This window comes from Aplidium turbinatum, chromosome 6, assembly GCF_918807975.1.
Source record: "Aplidium turbinatum chromosome 6, kaAplTurb1.1, whole genome shotgun sequence".
Classification (NCBI taxonomy): Eukaryota; Metazoa; Chordata; class Ascidiacea; order Aplousobranchia; family Polyclinidae; genus Aplidium; species Aplidium turbinatum.
The window spans coordinates 15,378,257-15,405,344 of NC_137477.1; the positions used below are offsets into that span (position 1 = coordinate 15,378,257).

The 27,088-nt window shown below is 45.1% G+C and overlaps 11 non-coding genes and 2 pseudogenes across 11 annotated transcripts; 2 read left to right on the plus strand and 11 right to left on the minus strand.

Annotated features, from left to right (window-relative positions):
- Positions 1-5,031: 5,031 nt before the first annotated feature.
- Positions 5,032-5,225, minus strand: LOC145773523 (U2 spliceosomal RNA). Its single transcript, XR_014289898.1, has one exon. It is a non-coding gene; the product is annotated as a U2 spliceosomal RNA (small nuclear RNA).
- Positions 5,226-5,459: 234 nt separating this feature from the next.
- On the minus strand, positions 5,460-5,566 carry LOC145772932 (U6 spliceosomal RNA). Its single transcript, XR_014289358.1, has one exon. It is a non-coding gene; the product is annotated as a U6 spliceosomal RNA (small nuclear RNA).
- Positions 5,567-5,749: 183 nt separating this feature from the next.
- LOC145773413 (U1 spliceosomal RNA) lies at positions 5,750-5,912 on the minus strand. The gene has a single exon (XR_014289796.1). It is a non-coding gene; the product is annotated as a U1 spliceosomal RNA (small nuclear RNA).
- Positions 5,913-6,769: 857 nt separating this feature from the next.
- On the minus strand, positions 6,770-6,963 carry LOC145773524 (U2 spliceosomal RNA). The gene has a single exon (XR_014289899.1). It is a non-coding gene; the product is annotated as a U2 spliceosomal RNA (small nuclear RNA).
- A 234-nt stretch (positions 6,964-7,197) lies between these two features.
- LOC145772933 (U6 spliceosomal RNA) lies at positions 7,198-7,304 on the minus strand. Its single transcript, XR_014289359.1, has one exon. It is a non-coding gene; the product is annotated as a U6 spliceosomal RNA (small nuclear RNA).
- A 183-nt stretch (positions 7,305-7,487) lies between these two features.
- LOC145773414 (U1 spliceosomal RNA) lies at positions 7,488-7,650 on the minus strand. The gene has a single exon (XR_014289797.1). It is a non-coding gene; the product is annotated as a U1 spliceosomal RNA (small nuclear RNA).
- An 854-nt stretch (positions 7,651-8,504) lies between these two features.
- On the minus strand, positions 8,505-8,678 carry LOC145772901 (U2 spliceosomal RNA; annotated as a pseudogene).
- A 3,689-nt stretch (positions 8,679-12,367) lies between these two features.
- On the plus strand, positions 12,368-12,530 carry LOC145773415 (U1 spliceosomal RNA). The gene has a single exon (XR_014289798.1). It is a non-coding gene; the product is annotated as a U1 spliceosomal RNA (small nuclear RNA).
- Positions 12,531-12,713: 183 nt separating this feature from the next.
- On the plus strand, positions 12,714-12,820 carry LOC145772935 (U6 spliceosomal RNA). The gene has a single exon (XR_014289361.1). It is a non-coding gene; the product is annotated as a U6 spliceosomal RNA (small nuclear RNA).
- Positions 12,821-19,884: 7,064 nt separating this feature from the next.
- Positions 19,885-20,078, minus strand: LOC145772881 (U2 spliceosomal RNA). Its single transcript, XR_014289344.1, has one exon. It is a non-coding gene; the product is annotated as a U2 spliceosomal RNA (small nuclear RNA).
- A 234-nt stretch (positions 20,079-20,312) lies between these two features.
- Positions 20,313-20,419, minus strand: LOC145772936 (U6 spliceosomal RNA). The gene has a single exon (XR_014289362.1). It is a non-coding gene; the product is annotated as a U6 spliceosomal RNA (small nuclear RNA).
- A 183-nt stretch (positions 20,420-20,602) lies between these two features.
- On the minus strand, positions 20,603-20,765 carry LOC145773416 (U1 spliceosomal RNA). Its single transcript, XR_014289799.1, has one exon. It is a non-coding gene; the product is annotated as a U1 spliceosomal RNA (small nuclear RNA).
- An 854-nt stretch (positions 20,766-21,619) lies between these two features.
- On the minus strand, positions 21,620-21,737 carry LOC145772919 (U2 spliceosomal RNA; annotated as a pseudogene).
- Between the last annotated feature and the right edge of the window lie 5,351 nt (positions 21,738-27,088).

Sequence of the window (27,088 nt, forward strand, 5' to 3'; positions counted from 1 at the left end):
AGCATCTGATGAGAAGATGCTGCGCATGGAGGTTTTGGGGTTGTGTTTCCCTCCTTTGCCCACGGTGATAAAGCCATCGTCGCTCGTGGGGGGGTTCTTTCTCTTCCTACTCTTTTCCCTGAACTTTTCTCTTGCATTGCAACCAGGTTTGTGTCGGCCTGTTGATCGGCACACATGACAGGCGAGCTGCTGCCTGGTTGGCGACGAATCTGACACATACGTTTTTTTTGGTCTGGATGCAGCAAAACGCGGTCTGGACTTCTCGGCCTGTCTCGCAAGGAAAGCGGCCTCTGATCTTTGGCAGAAGAGTTCGTTGCTTCTGTTTATGGATTCTCTCGAGCGTCCCTGTTTCCTGGGTTGTCTAGGCGCCCGGTCTCGGGGTGGGTCGGCCTTGGACTCCCGGTCTCGAGGTGGGTTGGCCTGGGTCTTCTTCGGTTTCGTGGGGCACTTTGATGTTAGGTGTCCCCGGACTTTGCAAATCTGGCAGAGTGGCAAATGTCCTTCTCCAGGCTTGGTGATGGAGATCCATTCACCAAACATCTGCACCTTATCTGGGATGTTGGCGAGTTTAGTGTTCTGCAGGTACACATGCAGAAACTCGTTGCAGATGGTGGGGTGCTGCTTGTGTTTACCTTTAACCATCTGGTAAACATTTCCCCAGTTTGCTTGGCAAGCAAACTCATTAATTAAATCCAGATGCCACTCGTCTGGCACTGGATATAATGTGATCACGTCGCATGGTGGCATCGGTCGCCATACTTTGATCACGTAACCTACTTCCTTGTGTGAATAGGTCACGGGTGACTGATGGTCTAGCGCCAGCTGTTCCATCAGCACGGATTTGGTTTCGTTCTCAGAAGCTGAGAACGTGACGGTGAAAATGTGCTGCCGCAGGCTCTTGGCACGCACAGCTTTTAGCTCCTTTCCATACTTTGCAAGGAAGCCATCTTGCATAAAGAAACTGATGAAAGTGCTTACATCAAGCCAGGACTGGCTGGATGCTTGCACAACCAAGGTTCTTTGATATTTAAACTCGTTGGCCTTAGAGTCGCCCATGAGTATAGCTGGTGTTTAGTTTATGTTATTTTAAATATAAGAATTAACAAAGACTTACCAAAGTCCAAGCTTTTCAAGTTTTAAATTTTCCTTCTGAAGGAAAATTTAGCTAAATTCTGTCTTGACCACACCCTAAAAGCTGGTCACGTACTGTCTAGACTCGCTGTAGCTAACTGGCTATTCTCACCTGACCTACTTTCTACGTGGCAATCAGCTAATTCCCTTAAGGGGAAAAGGCTGACTCCAAAAAAAAATCTAGGGAGGGAAAAAAAGCTAACTACTCGCCTAGATCAGTGGTTCCCAGCAGGGGGCCACTGATCTAGCTGACTTAGGCTATTTTCTAAACTTTCTAGTTATTTATTTATCTAACTGACTTTAAAAAAAATCTAAAAAGGCTGGTAAAAGTTAGGCCGGTGTCGCTTTCACTCGCTCGCTCTAGCGAGGAAAGCAAGGCTTGCTGTTAGTCGCTTTTTGGCAACAAAACAACTACTTAAACATTCTTGGAGAGGCCAAAATTGAGGAAGACGCAGCTGAACAAGCGGAACAGCTGATCAGTCTCAAAGAAGTAAAAACCGCCATCGATTCTCTTAATAAGGATTCTGCACCTGGATCAGATGGTCTCGGCTCATTATTCTACCAAAAATGCTGGCATTTCCTGAAACACGACATTCTAGAGATGCTTACAAATTGCTACTTGAGAAAAACAATGACTCCCTCAATGAGAGAAGCAAAAGTGAAGTTAATCTTTAAAAAAGGTGAAAAAGAAAAGCTCAAAAATTGGAGACCGATCTCTCTGCTCAACACAGACTACAAGATCTTGAGCAAAATCCTCTCCAACAGACTCACACCCATGATCACAAACCTGATTTGTCCGAATCAGAAATGTGGACTGCCAAACCGCAGAATAGAGCATGTTACAATGAATATACAAGCTGCCCTGGAAGCTTCTCAAACTCAACACAGGGACTTGTACGTCATGATAACTGACTTTGAAAAAGCTTTCGATAGAGTTAGTCACTCCTTCCTCTATGGAATCTTGAAGAAACTCGGAGTAAAACCAATAATGATGAATTACCTGTCATTAGTTTACCACAAAACAAAAAGCAAAATAGAAATCAATGGAGCTTTAACAAAACGAATAAACGTTAAAAGGGGCATACGACAGGGTTGTCCCCTCAGCATGCTCTATTTCATAATCTGTGCTGACGTTCTCACCCGACGCATAGAGAAAAATCATCTGATCAACGGTTTTCGCTTTTCCAGGCTGACAATCAAAATCCAGCAATATGCGGACGACACCACATTCATCACAAAAGACATTCCATCTCTCAAGGAAATCAACAAAGAACTAGCCATCTACCAGACGATGTCCGGCCAGAAAGTGAACCAGGGAAAGACCCAGATCCTGGCGTCCAAACCTGACCTGGCCCAAAGAGCTCAGCAACTCTTTCCAGAAGCTGCGATCTTGAACAACGTCAAGATCCTGGGCATCTGGCTAGGCACAAACAAAACACAACTTGACAAGATGAACTGGCAGACCGCCATCAAAAAAACTCAAACGATCGCCAACATCCACAAACCACGAAGACTCTCCCTCTATGGAAAGATCTCGATCATCAACACTCTCTTGGTACCCGTCACTTTGCATCTCAGTAGAGTGCTGATGCCAACGAAACAACACATCAAAGAACTAAACAAAATCCTCTTCGACTTCCTCTGGTATCCTTCACCATTCGAACAGCTCCAGAGAAGCAAGACGTTTCCTCCTGTCAAAGATGGAGGCATCAACATGGTGGACATCCAATCAAAATTTCAAACAAGCCGCATCGACAGAATTCGCCACCTCTTCTCACTAGAAGACGCCACCGAAATCTGGCACGAATGGGCCATGTTCAATTTGAGTTACAGAATGAGACACATTAATCCTCATCTGTTCTCCAACAGCATTCCGCATGCCCCAATTCCAAACGAAATGTATGCGGACATCTTCAAGTCCTTTTGCAAACTCAAAGGCTTGAAACACGACTGGGAAAACACTTCCTACAAAAATATCTACATCAATCTGAAAACGCAAAATGAAAAGAAAATTGACAAGATTGATGAAAACGGAAAGAAGATTCCTTGGAATGAGATCCTCTTGAAAAACAAGGGAATCAAACTCTTCCTTCCACCTCACCTATCCTCCATGTCCTTTCGGATTGCACATGGAGGATACAAATGGGGAGATTTTAATAGATCAATACACTCCGACAGAAAAACAAACTGCAAATTCTGCAGAAAACCAGAAGACAATGTGGCCCACGTCCTCACCAAGTGCTCCTTTGCACAAGGAATATGGGAGCGCCTGAAACAACAATATCTTGGCCTAACCAAGGAAGACATAGAAATAACAAAGGACATGATCCTCCACAACCAAATCCCTGACGGACAGAAGAACAATCCGATTCTTTTGACCATGATGAATGTCGCCAAACACACCATCATCCAAAAGAAGATATCTCTGGACATAGGCGACACATATATACAGGACACAAAACGGTCCACCATTCAAGCCCTGTGGGTCATCATGACAAAAACGAAAAACATAACACAAAAGCATAACATTCCTTTGTCATCTGACATTTCTACTCCTTCTAAACCTCCTCCTACGGTCAGAAGAAAGAAGAACCAGTCGAGATCCACTCTTCAACCGCCCTCTCAGTCGTCCTCGGTGGTAGGGATGACTGATTGCAGCGGTGGATCTCACTAGAACAGTACGGTCGTAGATCATCTTTGAAGAAGATTAGACAGCCAAGGGCGTAACAACCCACCTTTAACCCGTCCCTCTCACTCATCTCCAACGGCCTGATGCCGGAAGAGTGATTGCAGCGGGAGATCTTTAACCGTCCCTCTCCGTCGTCCCACTCGCTCTGGGATGACAGGATTGCAGCGGCCAATTCCATGATGACTCTGGGGTCAGCGAAAGCTACCCTCCCTCTGGCCGCTCCTCTCTGGCATCTCCGCCAAATGAGGTGTCAGACTGCAGTGGCCCGTTTCCTCCAAACAGGTGCCCTTCTTCAAGCGGGCAACAAGAAGATACACACACATAAACAATTACAAATAAAATTAAAATTAACTCTTTGACAAAACGCGCTAGTTCTTGAGCTTGACCCGCCATCTCCTAGACTGCTCCAAGATCAGCAAGAGGAAAGTCGAGACAGGCAGATCAGCTTGAGGCAGCCACTAACCAAACATTTACATCCACAGATTACCATCTACCGCGGTGGGTCCCTTCGGTCGTAGTGAGTCCCTCGCCTCCCTGGTAGGTATCTTCCATGTAAGTATGGTGTGCCTGCTGAGTGTTTGGGTGTGTGGACGGCTCCCGGAGCGGACGCACTAATGATGAGACAGGAAACAAATCCATTCCATATGGACAATTTGTAAACCTGCAAGATGTAGTGGTATCCATCTTGAACTCTGAGCGTTGCGCGAGAAAAAAAAAAAAAAAAAAAAAAAAAAAAAAAAAAAAAAACCCTCTGAGCATTGCTTGCTCACATTTATTAAACTAATGCAAGACATTTATTAAACTAATGCAAGACTCTGCATGTCACGTGCCGCTTGAAGCCGGCCGGTCAGTCAGTTGGTTTGTTCACGACTCGCGACGAAAAGAAGTTTGTGTCTGCGTAGGAGAACATCACATGTTTGACAAGGTGAGTCGCATTATTGGCACAGCTGTGCTGGCTGAATTGCTCAGCACAGGAACTTTTATTCAATAGAGAGTCATTGCAGAACACGCGACAACAAGCGAAAAATTTGCAACACCACACACACGTACGCGAGAGAGTAGATAACATCGGCGCAATGAATGAAAATGAACAGAAAATGACATATGATACACACGACGACCAATAAAACACAAGAAATGAGACCGACGAACAACGAAAGCCATGATTCGCATTTTCAATGATTGATTGTTCATTTATCCCACCCGAAGGTGGGATGTGGGCCGAACCCGGAGGTACTGCAATACCGGGACAACCCGTGGGTGCGACAAAGCGAGCTTTGAATCGACACCCCGTCTTCAAACATACATTTAATACAAGAGCCCAGCGATGCTGGGCGTCCCAGGTATTAAACTGAGAAGAACAGATACTACACTTGATCTTAGCTCTTGAGAGCCGAGAAGCGATAAAGCAATGCTCCACGACGTCGACGTTTAGACATCGCGGCGGCGCTTTCGGTCCGCCGGCCGGCAGTCCTGGTCGCATTTGAAATCGACTTTGTCGAATGGCTGGTGTTCTCCACTGCCTGGCAACGTGGGCACACCACGTGCGTGACGACGCGATCAAGTCGCATCCAAGCAAAGGACAAGGCATAGAAAGCATGTCGATGAACTGTGGATGCACATCCAGTCGGTGACTAAAAGAAATATGGAACGCTTCACGATTTTGCGTGTCATCCTTGCGCAGGGGCCATGCTAATCTTCTCTGTATCGTTCCAATTTTAGTATATGTACTGCCGAAGCAAGTACGCTCACCTCTTGCTTTTGATTCGCTTAAAAAGCTTTCAGATGATTTCGCTTTCAGCTTGTGGTCTCGCAACAGCAGGACACAAGACAACAATTCGGTCTCCAAACGCTTGATATGTGTTGTAGGGGGGGGGGGGGATGGAAAAAGCTTTTTCTTCTTCTTCGCTTTCGGTTGATGAGTTAAAAAAGGGATAGCGCGAACGCAGTCCCCACTAACAGAAATTATACGACCGAGTTACCCACATTTGGGGTAATCGCAGAGGTCAACTTCTCCGAAGTGCAATGGTGAAGTCTCGCCCTGGGCCCACCGCCTACGTGATCACGGTGAAGACCCTCGTCAGGTAAGTATGAGTTGGTTGCCTGTCAGCATCTCTCTTCTGGGACCGTGATTCTCTTCGGCTTTGCTCCGTTGCTTTTGTTTGCCTTTTTTGTGTGTGAGCAGAACCTTTCGACGACACTTCAGCAGCTGCTGCTGCTGTTTCTGTGATCACTCACTTACTTCGAAAAAGAACAATGTATGAGTTTGAAAAATGAGAGCAAACAATGCTCAGGCGCACTTACCTTGTATTCAAATAGAATGATGAAGAAGCTTAACCAAGCGCCATATATAGCGGGCTAAATTTTCTTAAGAATGCTGTTTTTATTTCAAGCCAATGGCCTGCAGCAAAGCTCAGTTTCATTCGCTGCCATACATGCTATCATATGATGAGTGATCGCATTCTATTCTTTGAAAGGTAAGTCGCCCTCTGAGCATTGCTTGCTCACATTTATTAAACTAATGCAAGACATTTATTAAACTAATGCAAGACTCTGCATGTCACGTGCCGCTTGAAGCCGGCCGGTCAGTCAGTTGGTTTGTTCACGACTCGCGACGAAAAGAAGTTTGTGTCTGCGTAGGAGAACATCACATGTTTGACAAGGTGAGTCGCATTATTGGCACAGCTGTGCTGGCTGAATTGCTCAGCACAGGAACTTTTATTCAATAGAGAGTCATTGCAGAACACGCGACAACAAGCGAAAAATTTGCAACACCACACACACGTACGCGAGAGAGTAGATAACATCGGCGCAATGAATGAAAATGAACAGAAAATGACATATGATACACACGACGACCAATAAAACACAAGAAATGAGACCGACGAACAACGAAAGCCATGATTCGCATTTTCAATGATTGATTGTTCATTTATCCCACCCGAAGGTGGGATGTGGGCCGAACCCGGAGGTACTGCAATACCGGGACAACCCGTGGGTGCGACAAAGCGAGCTTTGAATCGACACCCCGTCTTCAAACATACATTTAATACAAGAGCCCAGCGATGCTGGGCGTCCCAGGTATTAAACTGAGAAGAACAGATACTACACTTGATCTTAGCTCTTGAGAGCCGAGAAGCGATAAAGCAATGCTCCACGACGTCGACGTTTAGACATCGCGGCGGCGCTTTCGGTCCGCCGGCCGGCAGTCCTGGTCGCATTTGAAATCGACTTTGTCGAATGGCTGGTGTTCTCCACTGCCTGGCAACGTGGGCACACCACGTGCGTGACGACGCGATCAAGTCGCATCCAAGCAAAGGACAAGGCATAGAAAGCATGTCGATGAACTGTGGATGCACATCCAGTCGGTGACTAAAAGAAATATGGAACGCTTCACGATTTTGCGTGTCATCCTTGCGCAGGGGCCATGCTAATCTTCTCTGTATCGTTCCAATTTTAGTATATGTACTGCCGAAGCAAGTACGCTCACCTCTTGCTTTTGATTCGCTTAAAAAGCTTTCAGATGATTTCGCTTTCAGCTTGTGGTCTCGCAACAGCAGGACACAAGACAACAATTCGGTCTCCAAACGCTTGATATGTGTTGTACGGGGGGGGGGGGATGGAAAAAGCTTTTTCTTCTTCTTCGCTTTCGGTTGATGAGTTAAAAAAGGGATAGCGCGAACGCAGTCCCCACTAACAGAAATTATACGACCGAGTTACCCACATTTGGGGTAATCGCAGAGGTCAACTTCTCCGAAGTGCAATGGTGAAGTCTCGCCCTGGGCCCACCGCCTACGTGATCACGGTGAAGACCCTCGTCAGGTAAGTATGAGTTGGTTGCCTGTCAGCATCTCTCTTCTGGGACCGTGATTCTCTTCGGCTTTGCTCCGTTGCTTTTGTTTGCCTTTTTTGTGTGTGAGCAGAACCTTTCGACGACACTTCAGCAGCTGCTGCTGTTTCTGTGATCACTCACTTACTTCGAAAAAGAACAATGTATGAGTTTGAAAAATGAGAGCAAACAATGCTCAGGCGCACTTACCTTGTATTCAAATAGAATGATGAAGAAGCTTAACCAAGCGCCATATATAGCGGGCTAAATTTTCTTAAGAATGCTGTTTTTATTTCAAGCCAATGGCCTGCAGCAAAGCTCAGTTTCATTCGCTGCCATACATGCTATCATATGATGAGTGATCGCATTCTATTCTTTGAAAGGTAAGTCGCCCTCTGAGCATTGCTTGCTCACATTTATTAAACTAATGCAAGACATTTATTAAACTAATGCAAGACTCTGCATGTCACGTGCCGCTTGAAGCCGGCCGGTCAGTCAGTTGGTTTGTTCACGACTCGCGACGAAAAGAAGTTTGTGTCTGCGTAGGAGAACATCACATGTTTGACAAGGTGAGTCGCATTATTGGCACAGCTGTGCTGGCTGAATTGCTCAGCACAGGAACTTTTATTCAATAGAGAGTCATTGCAGAACACGCGACAACAAGCGAAAAATTTGCAACACCACACACACGTACGCGAGAGAGTAGATAACATCGGCGCAATGAATGAAAATGAACAGAAAATGACATATGATACACACGACGACCAATAAAACACAAGAAATGAGACCGACGAACAACGAAAGCCATGATTCGCATTTTCAATGATTGATTGTTCATTTATCCCACCCGAAGGTGGGATGTGGGCCGAACCCGGAGGTACTGCAATACCGGGACAACCCGTGGGTGCGACAAAGCGAGCTTTGAATCGACACCCCGTCTTCAAACATACATTTAATACAAGAGCCCAGCGATGCTGGGCGTCCCAGGTATTAAACTGAGAAGAACAGATACTACACTTGATCTTATTTTTTTTTTTTTTTTTTTTTTTTTTTTTTTTTTTTTCTCGCGCAACGCTCAGAGTTCAAGATGGATACCACTACATCTTGCAGGTTTACAAATTGTCCATATGGAATGGATTTGTTTCCTGTCTCATCATTAGTGCGTCCGCTCCGGGAGCCGTCCACACACCCAAACACTCAGCAGGCACACCATACTTACATGGAAGATACCTACCAGGGAGGCGAGGGACTCACTACGACCGAAGGGACCCACCGCGGTAGATGGTAATCTGTGGATGTAAATGTTTGGTTAGTGGCTGCCTCAAGCTGATCTGCCTGTCTCAACTTTCCTCTTGCTGATCTTGGAGCAGTCTAGGAGATGGCGGGTCAAGCTCAAGAACTAGCGCGTTTTGTCAAAGAGTTAATTTTAATTTTATTTGTAATTGTTTATGTGTGTGTATCTTCTTGTTGCCCGCTTGAAGAAGGGCACCTGTTTGGAGGAAACGGGCCACTGCAGTCTGACACCTCATTTGGCGGAGATGCCAGAGAGGAGCGGCCAGAGGGAGGGTAGCTTTCGCTGACCCCAGAGTCATCATGGAATTGGCCGCTGCAATCCTGTCATCCCAGAGCGAGTGGGATGACGGAGAGGGACGGTTAAAGATCTCCCGCTGCAATCATTCTTCCGGCATCAGGCCGTTGGAGATGAGTGAGAGGGACGGGTTAAAGGTGGGTTGTTACGCCCTTGGCTGTCTAATCTTCTTCAAAGATGATCTACGACCGTACTGTTCTAGTGAGATCCACCGCTGCAATCAGTCATCCCTACCACCGAGGACGACTGAGAGGGCGGTTGAAGAGTGGATCTCGACTGGTTCTTCTTTCTTCTGACCGTAGGAGGAGGTTTAGAAGGAGTAGAAATGTCAGATGACAAAGGAGTGTTATGCTTTTGTGTTATGTTTTTCGTTTTTGTCATGATGACCCACAGGGCTTGAATGGTGGACCGTTTTGTGTCCTGTATATATGTGTCGCCTATGTCCAGAGATATCTTCTTTTGGATGATGGTGTGTTTGGCGACATTCATCATGGTCAAAAGAATCGGATTGTTCTTCTGTCCGTCAGGGATTTGGTTGTGGAGGATCATGTCCTTTGTTATTTCTATGTCTTCCTTGGTTAGGCCAAGATATTGTTGTTTCAGGCGCTCCCATATTCCTTGTGCAAAGGAGCACTTGGTGAGGACGTGGGCCACATTGTCTTCTGGTTTTCTGCAGAATTTGCAGTTTGTTTTTCTGTCGGAGTGTATTGATCTATTAAAATCTCCCCATTTGTATCCTCCATGTGCAATCCGAAAGGACATGGAGGATAGGTGAGGTGGAAGGAAGAGTTTGATTCCCTTGTTTTTCAAGAGGATCTCATTCCAAGGAATCTTCTTTCCGTTTTCATCAATCTTGTCAATTTTCTTTTCATTTTGCGTTTTCAGATTGATGTAGATATTTTTGTAGGAAGTGTTTTCCCAGTCGTGTTTCAAGCCTTTGAGTTTGCAAAAGGACTTGAAGATGTCCGCATACATTTCGTTTGGAATTGGGGCATGCGGAATGCTGTTGGAGAACAGATGAGGATTAATGTGTCTCATTCTGTAACTCAAATTGAACATGGCCCATTCGTGCCAGATTTCGGTGGCGTCTTCTAGTGAGAAGAGGTGGCGAATTCTGTCGATGCGGCTTGTTTGAAATTTTGATTGGATGTCCACCATGTTGATGCCTCCATCTTTGACAGGAGGAAACGTCTTGCTTCTCTGGAGCTGTTCGAATGGTGAAGGATACCAGAGGAAGTCGAAGAGGATTTTGTTTAGTTCTTTGATGTGTTGTTTCGTTGGCATCAGCACTCTACTGAGATGCAAAGTGACGGGTACCAAGAGAGTGTTGATGATCGAGATCTTTCCATAGAGGGAGAGTCTTCGTGGTTTGTGGATGTTGGCGATCGTTTGAGTTTTTTTGATGGCGGTCTGCCAGTTCATCTTGTCAAGTTGTGTTTTGTTTGTGCCTAGCCAGATGCCCAGGATCTTGACGTTGTTCAAGATCGCAGCTTCTGGAAAGAGTTGCTGAGCTCTTTGGGCCAGGTCAGGTTTGGACGCCAGGATCTGGGTCTTTCCCTGGTTCACTTTCTGGCCGGACATCGTCTGGTAGATGGCTAGTTCTTTGTTGATTTCCTTGAGAGATGGAATGTCTCTTGTGATGAATGTGGTGTCGTCCGCATATTGCTGGATTTTGATTGTCAGCTTGGAAAAGCGAAAACCGTTGATCAGATGATTTTTCTCTATGCGTCGGGTGAGAACGTCAGCACAGATTATGAAATAGAGCATGCTGAGGGGACAACCCTGTCGTATGCCCCTTTTAACGTTTATTCGTTTTGTTAAAGCTCCATTGATTTCTATTTTGCTTTTTGTTTTGTGGTAAACTAATGACAGGTAATTCATCATTATTGGTTTTACTCCGAGTTTCTTCAAGATTCCATAGAGGAAGGAGTGACTAACTCTATCGAAAGCTTTTTCAAAGTCAGTTATCATGACGTACAAGTCCCTGTGTTGAGTTTGAGAAGCTTCCAGGGCAGCTTGTATATTCATTGTAACATGCTCTATTCTGCGGTTTGGCAGTCCACATTTCTGATTCGGACAAATCAGGTTTGTGATCATGGGTGTGAGTCTGTTGGAGAGGATTTTGCTCAAGATCTTGTAGTCTGTGTTGAGCAGAGAGATCGGTCTCCAATTTTTGAGCTTTTCTTTTTCACCTTTTTTAAAGATTAACTTCACTTTTGCTTCTCTCATTGAGGAAGTCATTGTTTTTCTCAAGTAGCAATTTGTAAGCATCTCTAGAATGTCGTGTTTCAGGAAATGCCAGCATTTTTGGTAGAATAATGAGCCGAGACCATCTGATCCAGGTGCAGAATCCTTATTAAGAGAATCGATGGCGGTTTTTACTTCTTTGAGACTGATCAGCTGTTCCGCTTGTTCAGCTGCGTCTTCCTCAATTTTGGCCTCTCCAAGAATGTTTAAGTAGTTGTTTTGTTGCCAAAAAGCGACTAACAGCAAGCCTTGCTTTCCTCGCTAGAGCGAGCGAGTGAAAGCGACACCGGCCTAACTTTTACCAGCCTTTTTAGATTTTTTTTAAAGTCAGTTAGATAAATAAATAACTAGAAAGTTTAGAAAATAGCCTAAGTCAGCTAGATCAGTGGCCCCCTGCTGGGAACCACTGATCTAGGCGAGTAGTTAGCTTTTTTTCCCTCCCTAGATTTTTTTTTGGAGTCAGCCTTTTCCCCTTAAGGGAATTAGCTGATTGCCACGTAGAAAGTAGGTCAGGTGAGAATAGCCAGTTAGCTACAGCGAGTCTAGACAGTACGTGACCAGCTTTTAGGGTGTGGTCAAGACAGAATTTAGCTAAATTTTCCTTCAGAAGGAAAATTTAAAACTTGAAAAGCTTGGACTTTGGTAAGTCTTTGTTAATTCTTATATTTAAAATAACATAAACTAAACACCAGCTATACTCATGGGCGACTCTAAGGCCAACGAGTTTAAATATCAAAGAACCTTGGTTGTGCAAGCATCCAGCCAGTCCTGGCTTGATGTAAGCACTTTCATCAGTTTGCTCAAAAAAGGCAAACAAAAGCAACGGAGCAAAGCCGAAGAGAATCACGGTCCCAGAAGAGAGATGCTGACAGGCAACCAACTCATACTTACCTGACGAGGGTCTTCACCGTGATCACGTAGGCGGTGGGCCCAGGGCGAGACTTCACCATTGCACTTCGGAGAAGTTGACCTCTGCGATTACCCCAAATGTGGGTAACTCGGTCGTATAATTTCTGTTAGTGGGGACTGCGTTCGCGCTATCCCTTTTTTAACTCATCAACCGAAAGCGAAGAAGAAGAAAAAGCTTTTTCCATCCCCCCCCCCCCGTACAACACATATCAAGCGTTTGGAGACCGAATTGTTGTCTTGTGTCCTGCTGTTGCGAGACCACAAGCTGAAAGCGAAATCATCTGAAAGCTTTTTAAGCGAATCAAAAGCAAGAGGTGAGCGTACTTGCTTCGGCAGTACATATACTAAAATTGGAACGATACAGAGAAGATTAGCATGGCCCCTGCGCAAGGATGACACGCAAAATCGTGAAGCGTTCCATATTTCTTTTAGTCACCGACTGGATGTGCATCCACAGTTCATCGACATGCTTTCTATGCCTTGTCCTTTGCTTGGATGCGACTTGATCGCGTCGTCACGCACGTGGTGTGCCCACGTTGCCAGGCAGTGGAGAACACCAGCCATTCGACAAAGTCGATTTCAAATGCGACCAGGACTGCTAAAAAGGCTGGTAAAAGTTAGGCCGGTGTCGCTTTCACTCGCTCGCTCTAGCGAGGAAAGCAAGGCTTGCTTGTTAAACGCTTTTTGGCAGCAATCATTCTATTTGAATAAGGTAAGTTTCACGAGCCTTATTCAAAGTGCGAACGATTAATTGCGAACTGGTGGCTTTGGAAACATTGCTGCCAAAAAGCGACTAACAGCAAGCCTTGCTTTCCTCGCTAGAGCGAGCGAGTGAAAGCGACACCGGCCTAACTTTTACCAGCCTTTTTAGATTTTTTTTAAAGTCAGCTAGATAAAGAAATAACTAGAAAGTTTAGAAAATAGCCTACGACAGCTAGATCAGTGGCCCCCTTGCTGGGAACCACTGATCTAGGCGAGTAGTTAGCTTTTTTTCCCTCCCTAGATTTTTTTTGGAGTCAGCCCTTTCCCCTTAAGGGAATTAGCTGATTGCCACGTAGAAAGTAGGTCAGGTGAGAATAGCCAGTTAGCTACAGCGAGTCTAGACAGTACGTGACCAGCTTTTTGGGTGTGGTCAAGACAGAATTTAGCTGAATTTTCCTTCAGAAGGAAAATTTAAAACTTGAAAAGCTTGGACGTTGGTAAGTCTTTGTTAATTCTTTATATTTAAAATAACATAAACTAAACACCAGCTATACTCATGGGCGACTCTAAGGCCAACGAGTTTAAATATCAAAGAACCTTGGTTGTGCAAGCATCCAGCCAGACCTGGCTTGATGTAAGCACCTTCATCAGTTTCTTTATGCAAGATGGCTTCCTTGCAATGTATGGAAAGGAGCTAAAAGCTGTGCGTGCCAAGAGCCTGCGGCAGCACATTTTCACCGTCACGTTCTCAGCTTCTGAGAACGAAACAAAATCCTTGTTGATGGAACAGCTGGCGCTAGACCATCAGTCACCTGTGACCTACAAGTACAAGGAAATTGATTATGTAATCAAAGTATGGCGCCCTATGCCACCATGCGACGTGATTACTTTATATCCAGTGCCAGACGAGTGGCATCTGGATTTAATCAACGAGTTTGCTTGCCAAGCAAACTGGGGTAAAGTTTATCAGATGATCAAAGGTAGACATAAGCAGCACCCCACCATCTGCAACGAGTTTCTGCATGTTTACCTGCAGAACACTAAACTCGCTAACATCCCAGAGAAAGTGCAGATGTTTGGTGAGTGGATATCCATCACCAAGCCTGGAGAGGGACATTTGCCACTGTGTCAGATCTGCAAAGCCCGGGGCCATTTAACATCAAAGTGCCCCACAAAACCGAAGAAGACCCAGGCCAATCCACATCGAGACGGGGCGTCCAAAACTGATCCACCCCGTGACCGGGCGCCTAGACAACCCAGGAAACAGGGACGCTCGAGAGAATCCATAAACAGAAGCAACGAACTCTTCTGCCAAAGATCAGAGGCCGCTTTCCTTGCAAGACAGGCCGAGAAGTCCAGACCGCGTTTTGCTGCATCCAGACCAAGAAAAACGTATGTGTCAGATTCGTCGCCAACCAGGCAGCAGCTCGCCTGTCATGTATGCCGATCAACAGGCCGACACAAACCTGGTTGTAATGCAAGAGAAAAGTTCCGGGAAAAGAGTAGGAAGAGAAAGAACCCCGCCACGAGCGACGATGGCTTTATCACCGTGGGCAAAGGAGGTAAACACAACCCCAAAACCTCCATGCGCAGCATCTTCTCATCAGATACTGAGATAGCGGATAAGCCCATGTCCAACACAGAGTCCAAGACATCGACTCCAAAAGAACCCTTGCTAAAGCGGAGATCGATTGCCCAACCAGCATCTCCCAGGACGACGAATCCCAGAGACCACGACGCATCCCACGCCAGCTCCAAGGATGCGTCGGTCTCAGTTGACAATGACAACTCGTCAACTGACTCGGAATCCGTTTCTTCGAGAGAGTCTACGCGGGCTGAACTGACCGGGACCTCTCCTCCCCATCCAAACGTCTTCAGTTCGGTGGGTGAGCTCACGGACTCAGACGGCGTCCCAGCCAACTACACGGTCTAGTCCAAAACTCTTAAACTTTAATCTGCTTTTTCTCTATCTATAATCATGTTCGCAGATACGGAGAGTGACGATTCGGACGCCGGACTGGGCAACCTCAAGATTGGCTCAATGAACATCAACGGAATATCCAAGAAATTGCGAGATGTCAAAAACTTCTTTACATCTCACAGACTCTCTGTACTGGCAATACAAGAAACACACAGAATCCCCACCGATCAACTTGAGACGTGGGCACAACATAACAATTACACAACATACACCAACATAGAACCTGATAGAACCCCCTTCTATGCAGGGACAATGTTCATCGTAAAGAAGGACATACACGATAGGTCCGAAATCACACATCACACCATAGTACAAAATCGAATACATCACCTCAACATCAAATGTGGTAAAAATAACATAAACATATTCAATGCATACCTTCCGCAGAGCAACGGAGAGAGAAAGTCATGTTTTGAACTGCTCTCCGAGGCTATGCTGGAATATGAACATCAACATGTGGTCTTACTTGGTGATTTTAACGTGATCCTTGATCCGTTGGACACTGCTAAGCCGCAATTTTTCTTCACTACACCGGATAAAACAGCACTTAGAACATTAATACATCATAACCAATTGACAGACATATTCAGACAAGAATATCCTTACAAAAGACTGTTCACGCGCCAAAACCACAACAGTAAGACCAGGATAGATAGAATATACATAAATGAACATGCACTTGAAAATTATCATAACATCAAACATGAATACTTCACATCATCAGACCACTGCACATTACCAATAATTCATCTAAAATATCAACAACACACCAAATGGGGTGAATATTCATACAAAATCAATAACAGCATATTAGAATATGCTCACGTCATAACAGAGCTCGAAACGGCTTGGGAAAATTGGACCATAAACGTACCACAAATAGAACCACCAGACATGCTTATAAGGTGGGATCATGGCAAGAAAATGTTGAAAAATCGACTGATTGAACTCTCGCAAGATGTCGCACTCAAGCGTAGAGAAGATTACAATCAAGCGAAAAATATGCTCCACACTCTGGACGCTCATCCAGACCACGTCCTGGAAGATCGTCGCCCGGAATTCTTGGAGAAAGTCAACAACTTCTACGATTATAAAGCAGTCGGATCGCAAATCAGATCCAGAACTATCCCAACTAGCGATGAAGAGCCATCTAAAAGCTTCTTCAAAGCAGAGGAACAAAATTGTAAAAGTAGCTCTATCACTGAGATACACGACGCAAACAACACAACACTCACCAAGAAAGAAGACATTCTCAAAGAAGTACACAGCTTCTACCACTCTCTATGGGGTGTAAAAGACAACATAAACTCTCAAGAACAAAACAACTACTTAAACATTCTTGGAGAGGCCAAAATTGAGGAAGACGCAGCTGAACAAGCGGAACAGCTGATCAGTCTCAAAGAAGTAAAAACCGCCATCGATTCTCTTAACAAGGATTCTGCACCTGGATCAGATGGTCTCGGCTCATTATTCTACCAAAAATGCTGGCATTTCCTGAAACACGACATTCTAGAGATGCTTACAAATTGCTACTTGAGAAAAACAATGACTCCCTCAATGAGAGAAGCAAAAGTGAAGTTAATCTTTAAAAAAGGTGAAAAAGAAAAGCTCAAAAATTGGAGACCGATCTCTCTGCTCAACACAGACTACAAGATCTTGAGCAAAATCCTCTCCAACAGACTCACACCCATGATCACAAACCTGATTTGTCCGAATCAGAAATGTGGACTGCCAAACCGCAGAATAGAGCATGTTACAATGAATATACAAGCTGCCCTGGAAGCTTCTCAAACTCAACACAGGGACTTGTACGTCATGATAACTGACTTTGAAAAAGCTTTCGATAGAGTTAGTCACTCCTTCCTCTATGGAATCTTGAAGAAACTCGGAGTAAAACCAATAATGATGAATTACCTGTCATTAGTTTACCACAAAACAAAAAGCAAAATAGAAATCAATGGAGCTTTAACAAAACGAATAAACGTTAAAAGGGGCATACGACAGGGTTGTCCCCTCAGCATGCTCTATTTCATAATCTGTGCTGACGTTCTCACCCGACGCATAGAGAAAAACCATCTGATCAACGGTTTTCGCTTTTCCAAGCTGACAATCAAAATCCAGCAATATGCGGACGACACCACTTTCATCACAAGAGACATTCCATCTCTCAAGGAAATCAACAAAGAACTAGCCATCTATCAGACGATGTCCGGCCAGAAAGTGAACCAGGGAAAGACCCAGATCCTGGCGTCCAAACCTGACCTGGCCCAAAGAGCTCAGCAACTCTTTCCAGAAGCTGCGATCTTGAACAACGTCAAGATCCTGGGCATCTGGCTAGGCACAAACAAAACACAACTTGACAAGATGAACTGGCAGACCGCCATCAAGAAAACTCAAACGATCGCCAACATCCACAAACCACGAAGACTCTCCCTCTATGGAAAGATCTCGATCATCAACACTCTCTTGGTACCCGTCACTTTGCATCTCAGTAGAGTGCTGATGCCAACGAAACAACACATCAAAGAACTAAACAAAATCCTATTCGACTTCCTCTGGTATCCTTCACCATTCGAACAGCTCCAGAGAAGCAAGACGTTTCCTCCTGTCAAAGATGGAGGCATCAACATGGTGGACATCCAATCAAAATTTCAAACAAGCCGCATCGACAGAATTCGCCATCTCTTCCCTCTAGAAGACGCCACCGAAATCTGGCACGAATGGGCCATGTTCAATTTGAGTTACAGAATGAGACACATTAATCCTCATCTGTTCTCCAACAGCATTCCGCATGCCCCAATTCCAAACGAAATGTATGCGGACATCTTCAAGTCCTTTTGCAAACTCAAAGGCTTGAAACACGACTGGGAAAATACTTCCTACAAAAATATCTACATCAATCTGAAAACGCAAAATGAAAAGAAAATTGACAAGATTGATGAAAACGGAAAGAAGATTCCTTGGAATGAGATCCTCCTGAAAAACAAGGGAATCAAACTCTTCCTTCCACCTCACCTATCCTCCATGTCCTTTCGGATTGCACATGGAGGATACAAATGGGGAGATTTTAATAGATCAATACATTCCGACAGAAAAACAAACTGCAAATTCTGCAGAAAACCAGAAGACAATGTGGCCCACGTCCTCACCAAGTGCTCCTTTGCACAAGGAATATGGGAGCGCCTTAAACAACAATATTTTGACCTAACCAAGGAAGACATAGAAATAACAAAGGACATGATCCTTTACAACCAACTCCCTGGAGGACAAAAGAACAACCTGATCCTTCTTACCATGATGAATGTCGCCAAGCACACCATCATCCAAAAGAAGAAATCTCTGGACATAGGCGACACATATATACAGGACACAAAACGATCCACCACTCAAGCCCTGTGGGTGATCATGACAAAAACGAAAGACATAACACAAAAGCATAACATTCCTTTGTCATCTGACATTTCTACTCCTTCCAAACCTCCTCCTACGGTCAGAAGAAAGAAGAAACAGTCGAGATCCACTCTTCAACCGCCCTCTCAGTCGTCCTCGGTGGTAGGGATGACTGATTGCAGCGGTGGGTCTCACTAGCACAGTACGGTCGTAGATCATCTTTGAAGAAGTTTAGACAGCCAAGGGCGTAACAACCCACCTTTAACCCGTCCCTCTCACTCATCTGCAACGGCCTGATGCCGGAAGAGTGATTGCAGCGGGAGATCTTTAACCGTCCCTCTCCGTTGTCCCACTCGCTCTGGGATGACAGGATTGCAGCGGCCCATTCCAAGACGACTCTGGGGTCAGCGAAAGCTACCCTCCCTCTGGCCGCTCCTCTCTGGCATCTCCGCCAAATGAGGTGTCAGACTGCGGTGGCCCGTTTTCTCCAAACAGGTGCCCTTCTTGAAGCGGGCAACAAGAAGATACACACACACAAACAAACCCAAATAAAATTAAAAAATGAATTATCTACCAAAACGCGCTAGTTCTCATGCTTGACCCGCCATCTCCTAGACTGCTCCAAGATCAGCAAGAGGAAAGTCGAGACAGGCAGATCAGCCTGAGGCAGCCACTAACCAAATATTTACATCCACAGATTACCATCTACCGCGGTGGGTCCCTTCGGTCGTAGTGAATCCCTCGCCTCCCTGGTAGGTATCTTCCATGTAAGTATGGTGTGCCTGCTGAGTGTTTGGGTGTGTGGACGGCTCCCGGAGCGGACGCACTAATGATGAGACAGGAAACAAATCCATTCCGTATGGACAATTTGTAAACCTGCAAGATGTAGTGGTATCCATCTTGAACTCTGAGCGTTGCGCGAAAAAAAAAAAAAAAAAAAAAAAAAAAAAAAAACCCTCTGAGCATTGCTTGCTCACATTTATTAAACTAATGCAAGACATTTATTAAACTAATGCAAGACTCTGCATGTCACGTGCCGCTTGAAGCCGGCCGGTCAGTCAGTTGGTTTGTTCACGACTCGCGACGAAAAGAAGTTTGTGTCTGCGTAGGAGAACATCACATGTTTGACAAGGTGAGTCGCATTATTGGCACAGCTGTGCTGGCTGAATTGCTCAGCACAGGAACTTTTATTCAATAGAGAGTCATTGCAGAACACGCGACAACAAGCGAAAAATTTGCAACACCACACACACGTACGCGAGAGAGTAGATAACATCGGCGCAATGAATGAAAATGAACAGAAAATGACATATGATACACACGACGACCAATAAAACACAAGAAATGAGACCGACGAACAACGAAAGCCATGATTCGCATTTTCAATGATTGATTGTTCATTTATCCCACCCGAAGGTGGGATGTGGGCCGAACCCGGAGGTACTGCAATACCGGGACAACCCGTGGGTGCGACAAAGCGAGCTTTGAATCGACACCCCGTCTTCAAACATACATTTAATACAAGAGCCCAGCGATGCTGGGCGTCCCAGGGATTAAACTGAGAAGAACAGATACTACACTTGATCTTAGCTCTTGAGAGCCGAGAAGCGATAAAGCAATGCTCCACGACGTCGACGTTTAGACATCGCGGCGGCGCTTTCGGTCCGCCGGCCGGCAGTCCTGGTCGCATTTGAAATCGACTTTGTCGAATGGCTGGTGTTCTCCACTGCCTGGCAACGTGGGCACACCACGTGCGTGACGACGCGATCAAGTCGCATCCAAGCAAAGGACAAGGCATAGAAAGCATGTCGATGAACTGTGGATGCACATCCAGTCGGTGACTAAAAGAAATATGGAACGCTTCACGATTTTGCGTGTCATCCTTGCGCAGGGGCCATGCTAATCTTCTCTGTATCGTTCCAATTTTAGTATATGTACTGCCGAAGCAAGTACGCTCACCTCTTGCTTTTGATTCGCTTAAAAAGCTTTCAGATGATTTCGCTTTCAGCTTGTGGTCTCGCAACAGCAGGACACAAGACAACAATTCGGTCTCCAAACGCTTGATATGTGTTGTACGGGGGGGGGGGGATGGAAAAAGCTTTTTCTTCTTCTTCGCTTTCGGTTGATGAGTTAAAAAAGGGATAGCGCGAACGCAGTCCCCACTAACAGAAATTATACGACCGAGTTACCCACATTTGGGGTAATCGCAGAGGTCAACTTCTCCGAAGTGCAATGGTGAAGTCTCGCCCTGGGCCCACCGCCTACGTGATCACGGTGAAGACCCTCGTCAGGTAAGTATGAGTTGGTTGCCTGTCAGCATCTCTCTTCTGGGACCGTGATTCTCTTCGGCTTTGCTCCGTTGCTTTTGTTTGCCTTTTTTGTGTGTGAGCAGAACCTTTCGACGACACTTCAGCAGCTGCTGCTGTTTCTGTGATCACTCACTTACTTCGAAAAAGAACAATGTTTGAGTTTGAAAAATGAGAGCAAACAATGCTCAGGCGCACTTACCTTGTATTCAAATAGAATGATGAAGAAGCTTAACCAAGCGCCATATATAGCGGGCTAAATTTTCTTAAGAATGCTGTTTTTATTTCAAGCCAATGGCCTGCAGCAAAGCTCAGTTTCATTCGCTGCCATACATGCTATCATATGATGAGTGATCGCATTCTATTCTTTGAAAGGTAAGTCGCCCTCTGAGCATTGCTTGCTCACATTTATTAAACTAATGCAAGACATTTATTAAACTAATGCAAGACTCTGCATGTCACGTGCCGCTTGAAGCCGGCCGGTCAGTCAGTTGGTTTGTTCACGACTCGCGACGAAAAGAAGTTTGTGTCTGCGTAGGAGAACATCACATGTTTGACAAGGTGAGTCGCATTATTGGCACAGCTGTGCTGGCTGAATTGCTCAGCACAGGAACTTTTATTCAATAGAGAGTCATTGCAGAACACGCGACAACAAGCGAAAAATTTGCAACACCACACACACGTACGCGAGAGAGTAGATAACATCGGCGCAATGAATGAAAATGAACAGAAAATGACATATGATACACACGACGACCAATAAAACACAAGAAATGAGACCGACGAACAACGAAAGCCATGATTCGCATTTTCAATGATTGATTGTTCATTTATCCCACCCGAAGGTGGGATGTGGGCCGAACCCGGAGGTACTGCAATACCGGGACAACCCGTGGGTGCGACAAAGCGAGCTTTGAATCGACACCCCGTCTTCAAACATACATTTAATACAAGAGCCCAGCGATGCTGGGCTCTTGTATTAAATGGGAATAAGGTAAGTCTCACGAGCCTTATTCACTGCGAACGATTAATTGCGACCTGGTGGCTTTGGAGACATTGCTGCCAAAAAGCGACTAACAGCAAGCCTTGCTTTCCTCGCTAGAGCGAGCGAGTGAAAGCGACACCGGCCTAACTTTTACCAGCCTTTTTAGATTTTTTTTAAAGTCAGTTAGATAAATAAATAACTAGAAAGTTTAGAAAATAGCCTAAGTCAGCTAGATCAGTGGCCCCCTGCTGGGAACCACTGATCTAGGCGAGTAGTTAGCCTTTTTTCCCTCCCTAGATTTTTTTTGGAGTCAGCCCTTTCCCCTTAAGGGAATTAGCTGATTGCCACGTAGAAAGTAGGTCAGGTGAGAATAGCCAGTTAGCTACAGCGAGTCTAGACAGTACGTGACCAGCTTTTAGGGTGTGGTCAAGACAGAATTTAGCTAAATTTTCCTTCAGAAGGAAAATTTAAAACTTGAAAAGCTTGGACTTTGGTAAGTCTTTGTTAATTCTTATATTTAAAATAACATAAACTAAACACCAGCTATACTCATGGGCGACTCTAAGGCCAACGAGTTTAAATATCAAAGAACCTTGGTTGTGCAAGCATCCAGCCAGTCCTGGCTTGATGTAAGCACTTTCATCAGTTTCTTTATGCAAGATGGCTTCCTTGCAAAGTATGGAAAGGAGCTAAAAGCTGTGCGTGCCAAGAGCCTGCGGCAGCACATTTTCACCGTCACGTTCTCAGCTTCTGAGAACGAAACCAAATCCGTGCTGATGGAACAGCTGGCGCTAGACCATCAGTCACCCGTGACCTATTCACACAAGGAAGTAGGTTACGTGATCAAAGTATGGCGACCGATGCCACCATGCGACGTGATCACATTATATCCAGTGCCAGACGAGTGGCATCTGGATTTAATTAATGAGTTTGCTTGCCAAGCAAACTGGGGAAATGTTTACCAGATGGTTAAAGGTAAACACAAGCAGCACCCCACCATCTGCAACGAGTTTCTGCATGTGTACCTGCAGAACACTAAACTCGCTAACATCCCAGATAAGGTGCAGATGTTTGGTGAATGGATCTCCATCACCAAGCCTGGAGAGGGACATTTGCCACTCTGCCAAATATGCAAAGTCCGGGGCCACCTAACTTCCAAATGCCCCACGAAGCCGAAGAAGACCCAGGCCAACCCACCTCGAGACCGGGAGTCCAAGGCCGACCCACCCCGAGACCGGGCGCCTAGACAACCCAGGAAACAGGGACGCTCGAGAGAATCCATAAACAGAAGCAACGAACTCTTCTGCCAAAGATCAGAGGCCGCTTTCCTTGCGAGACAGGCCGAGAAGTCCAGACCGCGTTTTGCTGCATCCAGACCAAAAAAAACGTATGTGTCAGATTCGTCGCCAACCAGGCAGCAGCTCGCCTGTCATGTGTGCCGATCAACAGGCCGACACAAACCTGGTTGCAATGCAAGAGAAAAGTTCAGGGAAAAGAGTAGGAAGAGAAAGAACCCCCCCACGAGCGACGATGGCTTTATCACCGTGGGCAAAGGAGGGAAACACAACCCCAAAACCTCCATGCGCAGCATCTTCTCATCAGATGCTGAGATAGTGGATAAGCCCATGTCCAACACAGAGTCCAAGACATCGACTCCAAAAGAACCCTTGCTAAAGCGGAGATCGATTGCCCAACCAGCATCTCCCAGGACGACGAATCCCAGAGACCACGACGCATCCCACGCCAGCTCCAAGGATGCGTCGGTCTCAGTTGACAATGACAACTCGTCAACTGACTCGGAGTCCGTTTCTTCGAGAGAGTCTACGCGGGCTGAACTGACCGGGACCTCTCCTCTCCATCGAAATGTCTTCAGTTCGGTGGATGAGCTCACGGACTCAGACGGCGTCCCATCCAACTACACGGTCTAGTCCAAAACTCTTAAACTTTAATCTGCTTTTTCTCTATCTATAATCATGTTCACAGATACGGAGAGTGACGATTCGGACGCCGGACTGGGCAACCTCAAGGTTGGCTCAATGAACATCAACGGAATATCCAAGAAATTGCGAGATGTCAAACAGTTCTCTACATCTCACAGACTCTCTGTACTGGCAATTCAGGAAACACACAGAATCCCCACCGATCAACTCGAGACGTGGGCTCAACACAACAATTACATAACATATACAAACATAGAACCTGATAGAACCCCCTTCTATGCAGGGACAATGTTCATCGTAAAGAAGGACATACACGATAGGTCCGAAATCACACATCACACAATAGTACAAAATCGAATACATCACCTCAACATCAAATGTGGTAAAAATAACATAAACATATTCAATGCATACCTTCCGCAGAGCAACGGAGAGAGAAAGTCATGCTTTGAACTGCTCTCCGAGGCTATGCTGGAATATGAACATCAACATGTGGTCTTACTTGGTGATTTTAACGTGATCCTTGATCCGTTGGACACTGCTAAGCCGCAATTTTTCTTCACTACACCGGATAAAACAGCACTTAGAACATTAATACATCATAACCAATTGACAGACATATTCAGACAAGAATATCCTTACAAAAGACTGTTCACGCGCCAAAACCACAACAGTAAGACCAGGATAGATAGAATATACATAAATGAACATGCACTTGAAAATTATCATAACATCAAACATGAATACTTCACATCATCAGACCACTGCACATTACCAATAATTCATCTAAAATATCAACAACACACCAAATGGGGTGAATATTCATACAAAATCAATAACAGCATATTAGAATATGCTCACGTCATAACAGAGCTCGAAACGGCTTGGGAAAACTGGACTATAAACGTACCACAAATAGAACCACCAGACATGCTAATAAGGTGGGATCATGGCAAGAAAATGTTGAAAAATCGACTGATTGAACTCTCGCAAGATGTCGCACTCAAGCGTAGAGAAGATTACAATCAAGCGAAAAATATGCTCCACACTCTGGACGCTCATCCAGACCACGTCCTGGAAGATCGTCGCCCGGAATTCTTGGAGAAAATCAACAACTTCTACGATTATAAAGCAGTCGGATCGCAAATCAGATCCAGAACTATCCCAACTAGCGATGAAGAACCATCTAAAAGCTTCTTCAAAGCAGAGGAACAAAATTGTAAAAGTACCTCTATCACTGAGATACACGACGCAAACAACACAACACTCACCAAGAAAGAAGACATTCTCAAAGAAGTACACAGCTTCTACCACTCCCTATGGGGTGTAAAAGACAACATAAACTCTCAAGAACAAAACAACTACTTAAACATTCTTGGAGAGGCCAAAATTGAGGAAGACGCAGCTGAACAAGCGGAACAGCTGATCAGTCTCAAAGAAGTAAAAACCGCCATCGATTCTCTTAACAAGGATTCTGCACCTGGATCAGATGGTCTCGGCTCATTATTCTACCAAAAATGCTGGCATTTCCTGAAACACGACATTCTAGAGATGCTTACAAATTGCTACTTGAGAAAAACAATGACTCCCTCAATGAGAGAAGCAAAAGTGAAGTTAATCTTTAAAAAAGGTGAAAAAGAAAAGCTCAAAAATTGGAGACCGATCTCTCTGCTCAACACAGACTACAAGATCTTGAGCAAAATCCTCTCCAACAGACTCACACCCATGATCACAAACCTGATTTGTCCGAATCAGAAATGTGGACTGCCAAACCGCAGAATAGAGCATGTTACAATGAATATACAAGCTGCCCTGGAAGCTTCTCAAACTCAACACAGGGACTTGTACGTCATGATAACTGACTTTGAAAAAGCTTTCGATAGAGTTAGTCACTCCTTCCTCTATGGAATCTTGAAGAAACTCGGAGTAAAACCAATAATGATGAATTACCTGTCATTAGTTTACCACAAAACAAAAAGCAAAATAGAAATCAATGGAGCTTTAACAAAACGAATAAACGTTAAAAGGGGCATACGACAGGGTTGTCCCCTCAGCATGCTCTATTTCATAATCTGTGCTGACGTTCTCACCCGACGCATAGAGAAAAATCATCTGATCAACGGTTTTCGCTTTTCCAAGCTGACAATCAAAATCCAGCAATATGCGGACGACACCACATTCATCACAAGAGACATTCCATCTCTCAAGGAAATCAACAAAGAACTAGCCATCTACCAGACGATGTCCGGCCAGAAAGTGAACCAGGGAAAGACCCAGATCCTGGCGTCCAAACCTGACCTGGCCCAAAGAGCTCAGCAACTCTTTCCAGAAGCTGCGATCTTGAACAACGTCAAGATCCTGGGCATCTGGCTAGGCACAAACAAAACACAACTTGACAAGATGAACTGGCAGACCGCCATCAAAAAAACTCAAACGATCGCCAACATCCACAAACCACGAAGACTCTCCCTCTATGGAAAGATCTCGATCATCAACACTCTCTTGGTACCCGTCACTTTGCATCTCAGTAGAGTGCTGATGCCAACGAAACAACACATCAAAGAACTAAACAAAATCCTCTTCGACTTCCTCTGGTATCCTTCACCATTCGAACAGCTCCAGAGAAGCAAGACGTTTCCTCCTGTTAAAGATGGAGGCATCAACATGGTGGACATCCAATCAAAATTTCAAACAAGCCGCATCGACAGAATTCGCCACCTCTTCTCACTAGAAGACGCCACCGAAATCTGGCACGAATGGGCCATGTTCAATTTGAGTTACAGAATGAGACACATTAATCCTCATCTGTTCTCCAACAGCATTCCGCATGCCCCAATTCCAAACGAAATGTATGCGGACATCTTCAAGTCCTTTTGCAAACTCAAAGGCTTGAAACACGACTGGGAAAACACTTCCTACAAAAATATCTACATCAATCTGAAAACGCAAAATGAAAAGAAAATTGACAAGATTGATGAAAACGGAAAGAAGATTCCTTGGAATGAGATCCTCTTGAAAAACAAGGGAATCAAACTCTTCCTTCCACCTCACCTATCCTCCATGTCCTTTCGGATTGCACATGGAGGATACAAATGGGGAGATTTTAATAGATCAATACACTCCGACAGAAAAACAAACTGCAAATTCTGCAGAAAACCAGAAGACAATGTGGCCCACGTCCTCACCAAGTGCTCCTTTGCACAAAGAATATGGGAGCGCCTGAAACAACAATATCTTGGCCTAACCAAGGAAGACATAGAAATAACAAAGGACATGATCCTCCACAACCAAATCCCTGACGGACAGAAGAACAATCCGATTCTTTTGACCATGATGAATGTCGCCAAACACACCATCATCCAAAAGAAGATATCTCTGGACATAGGCGACA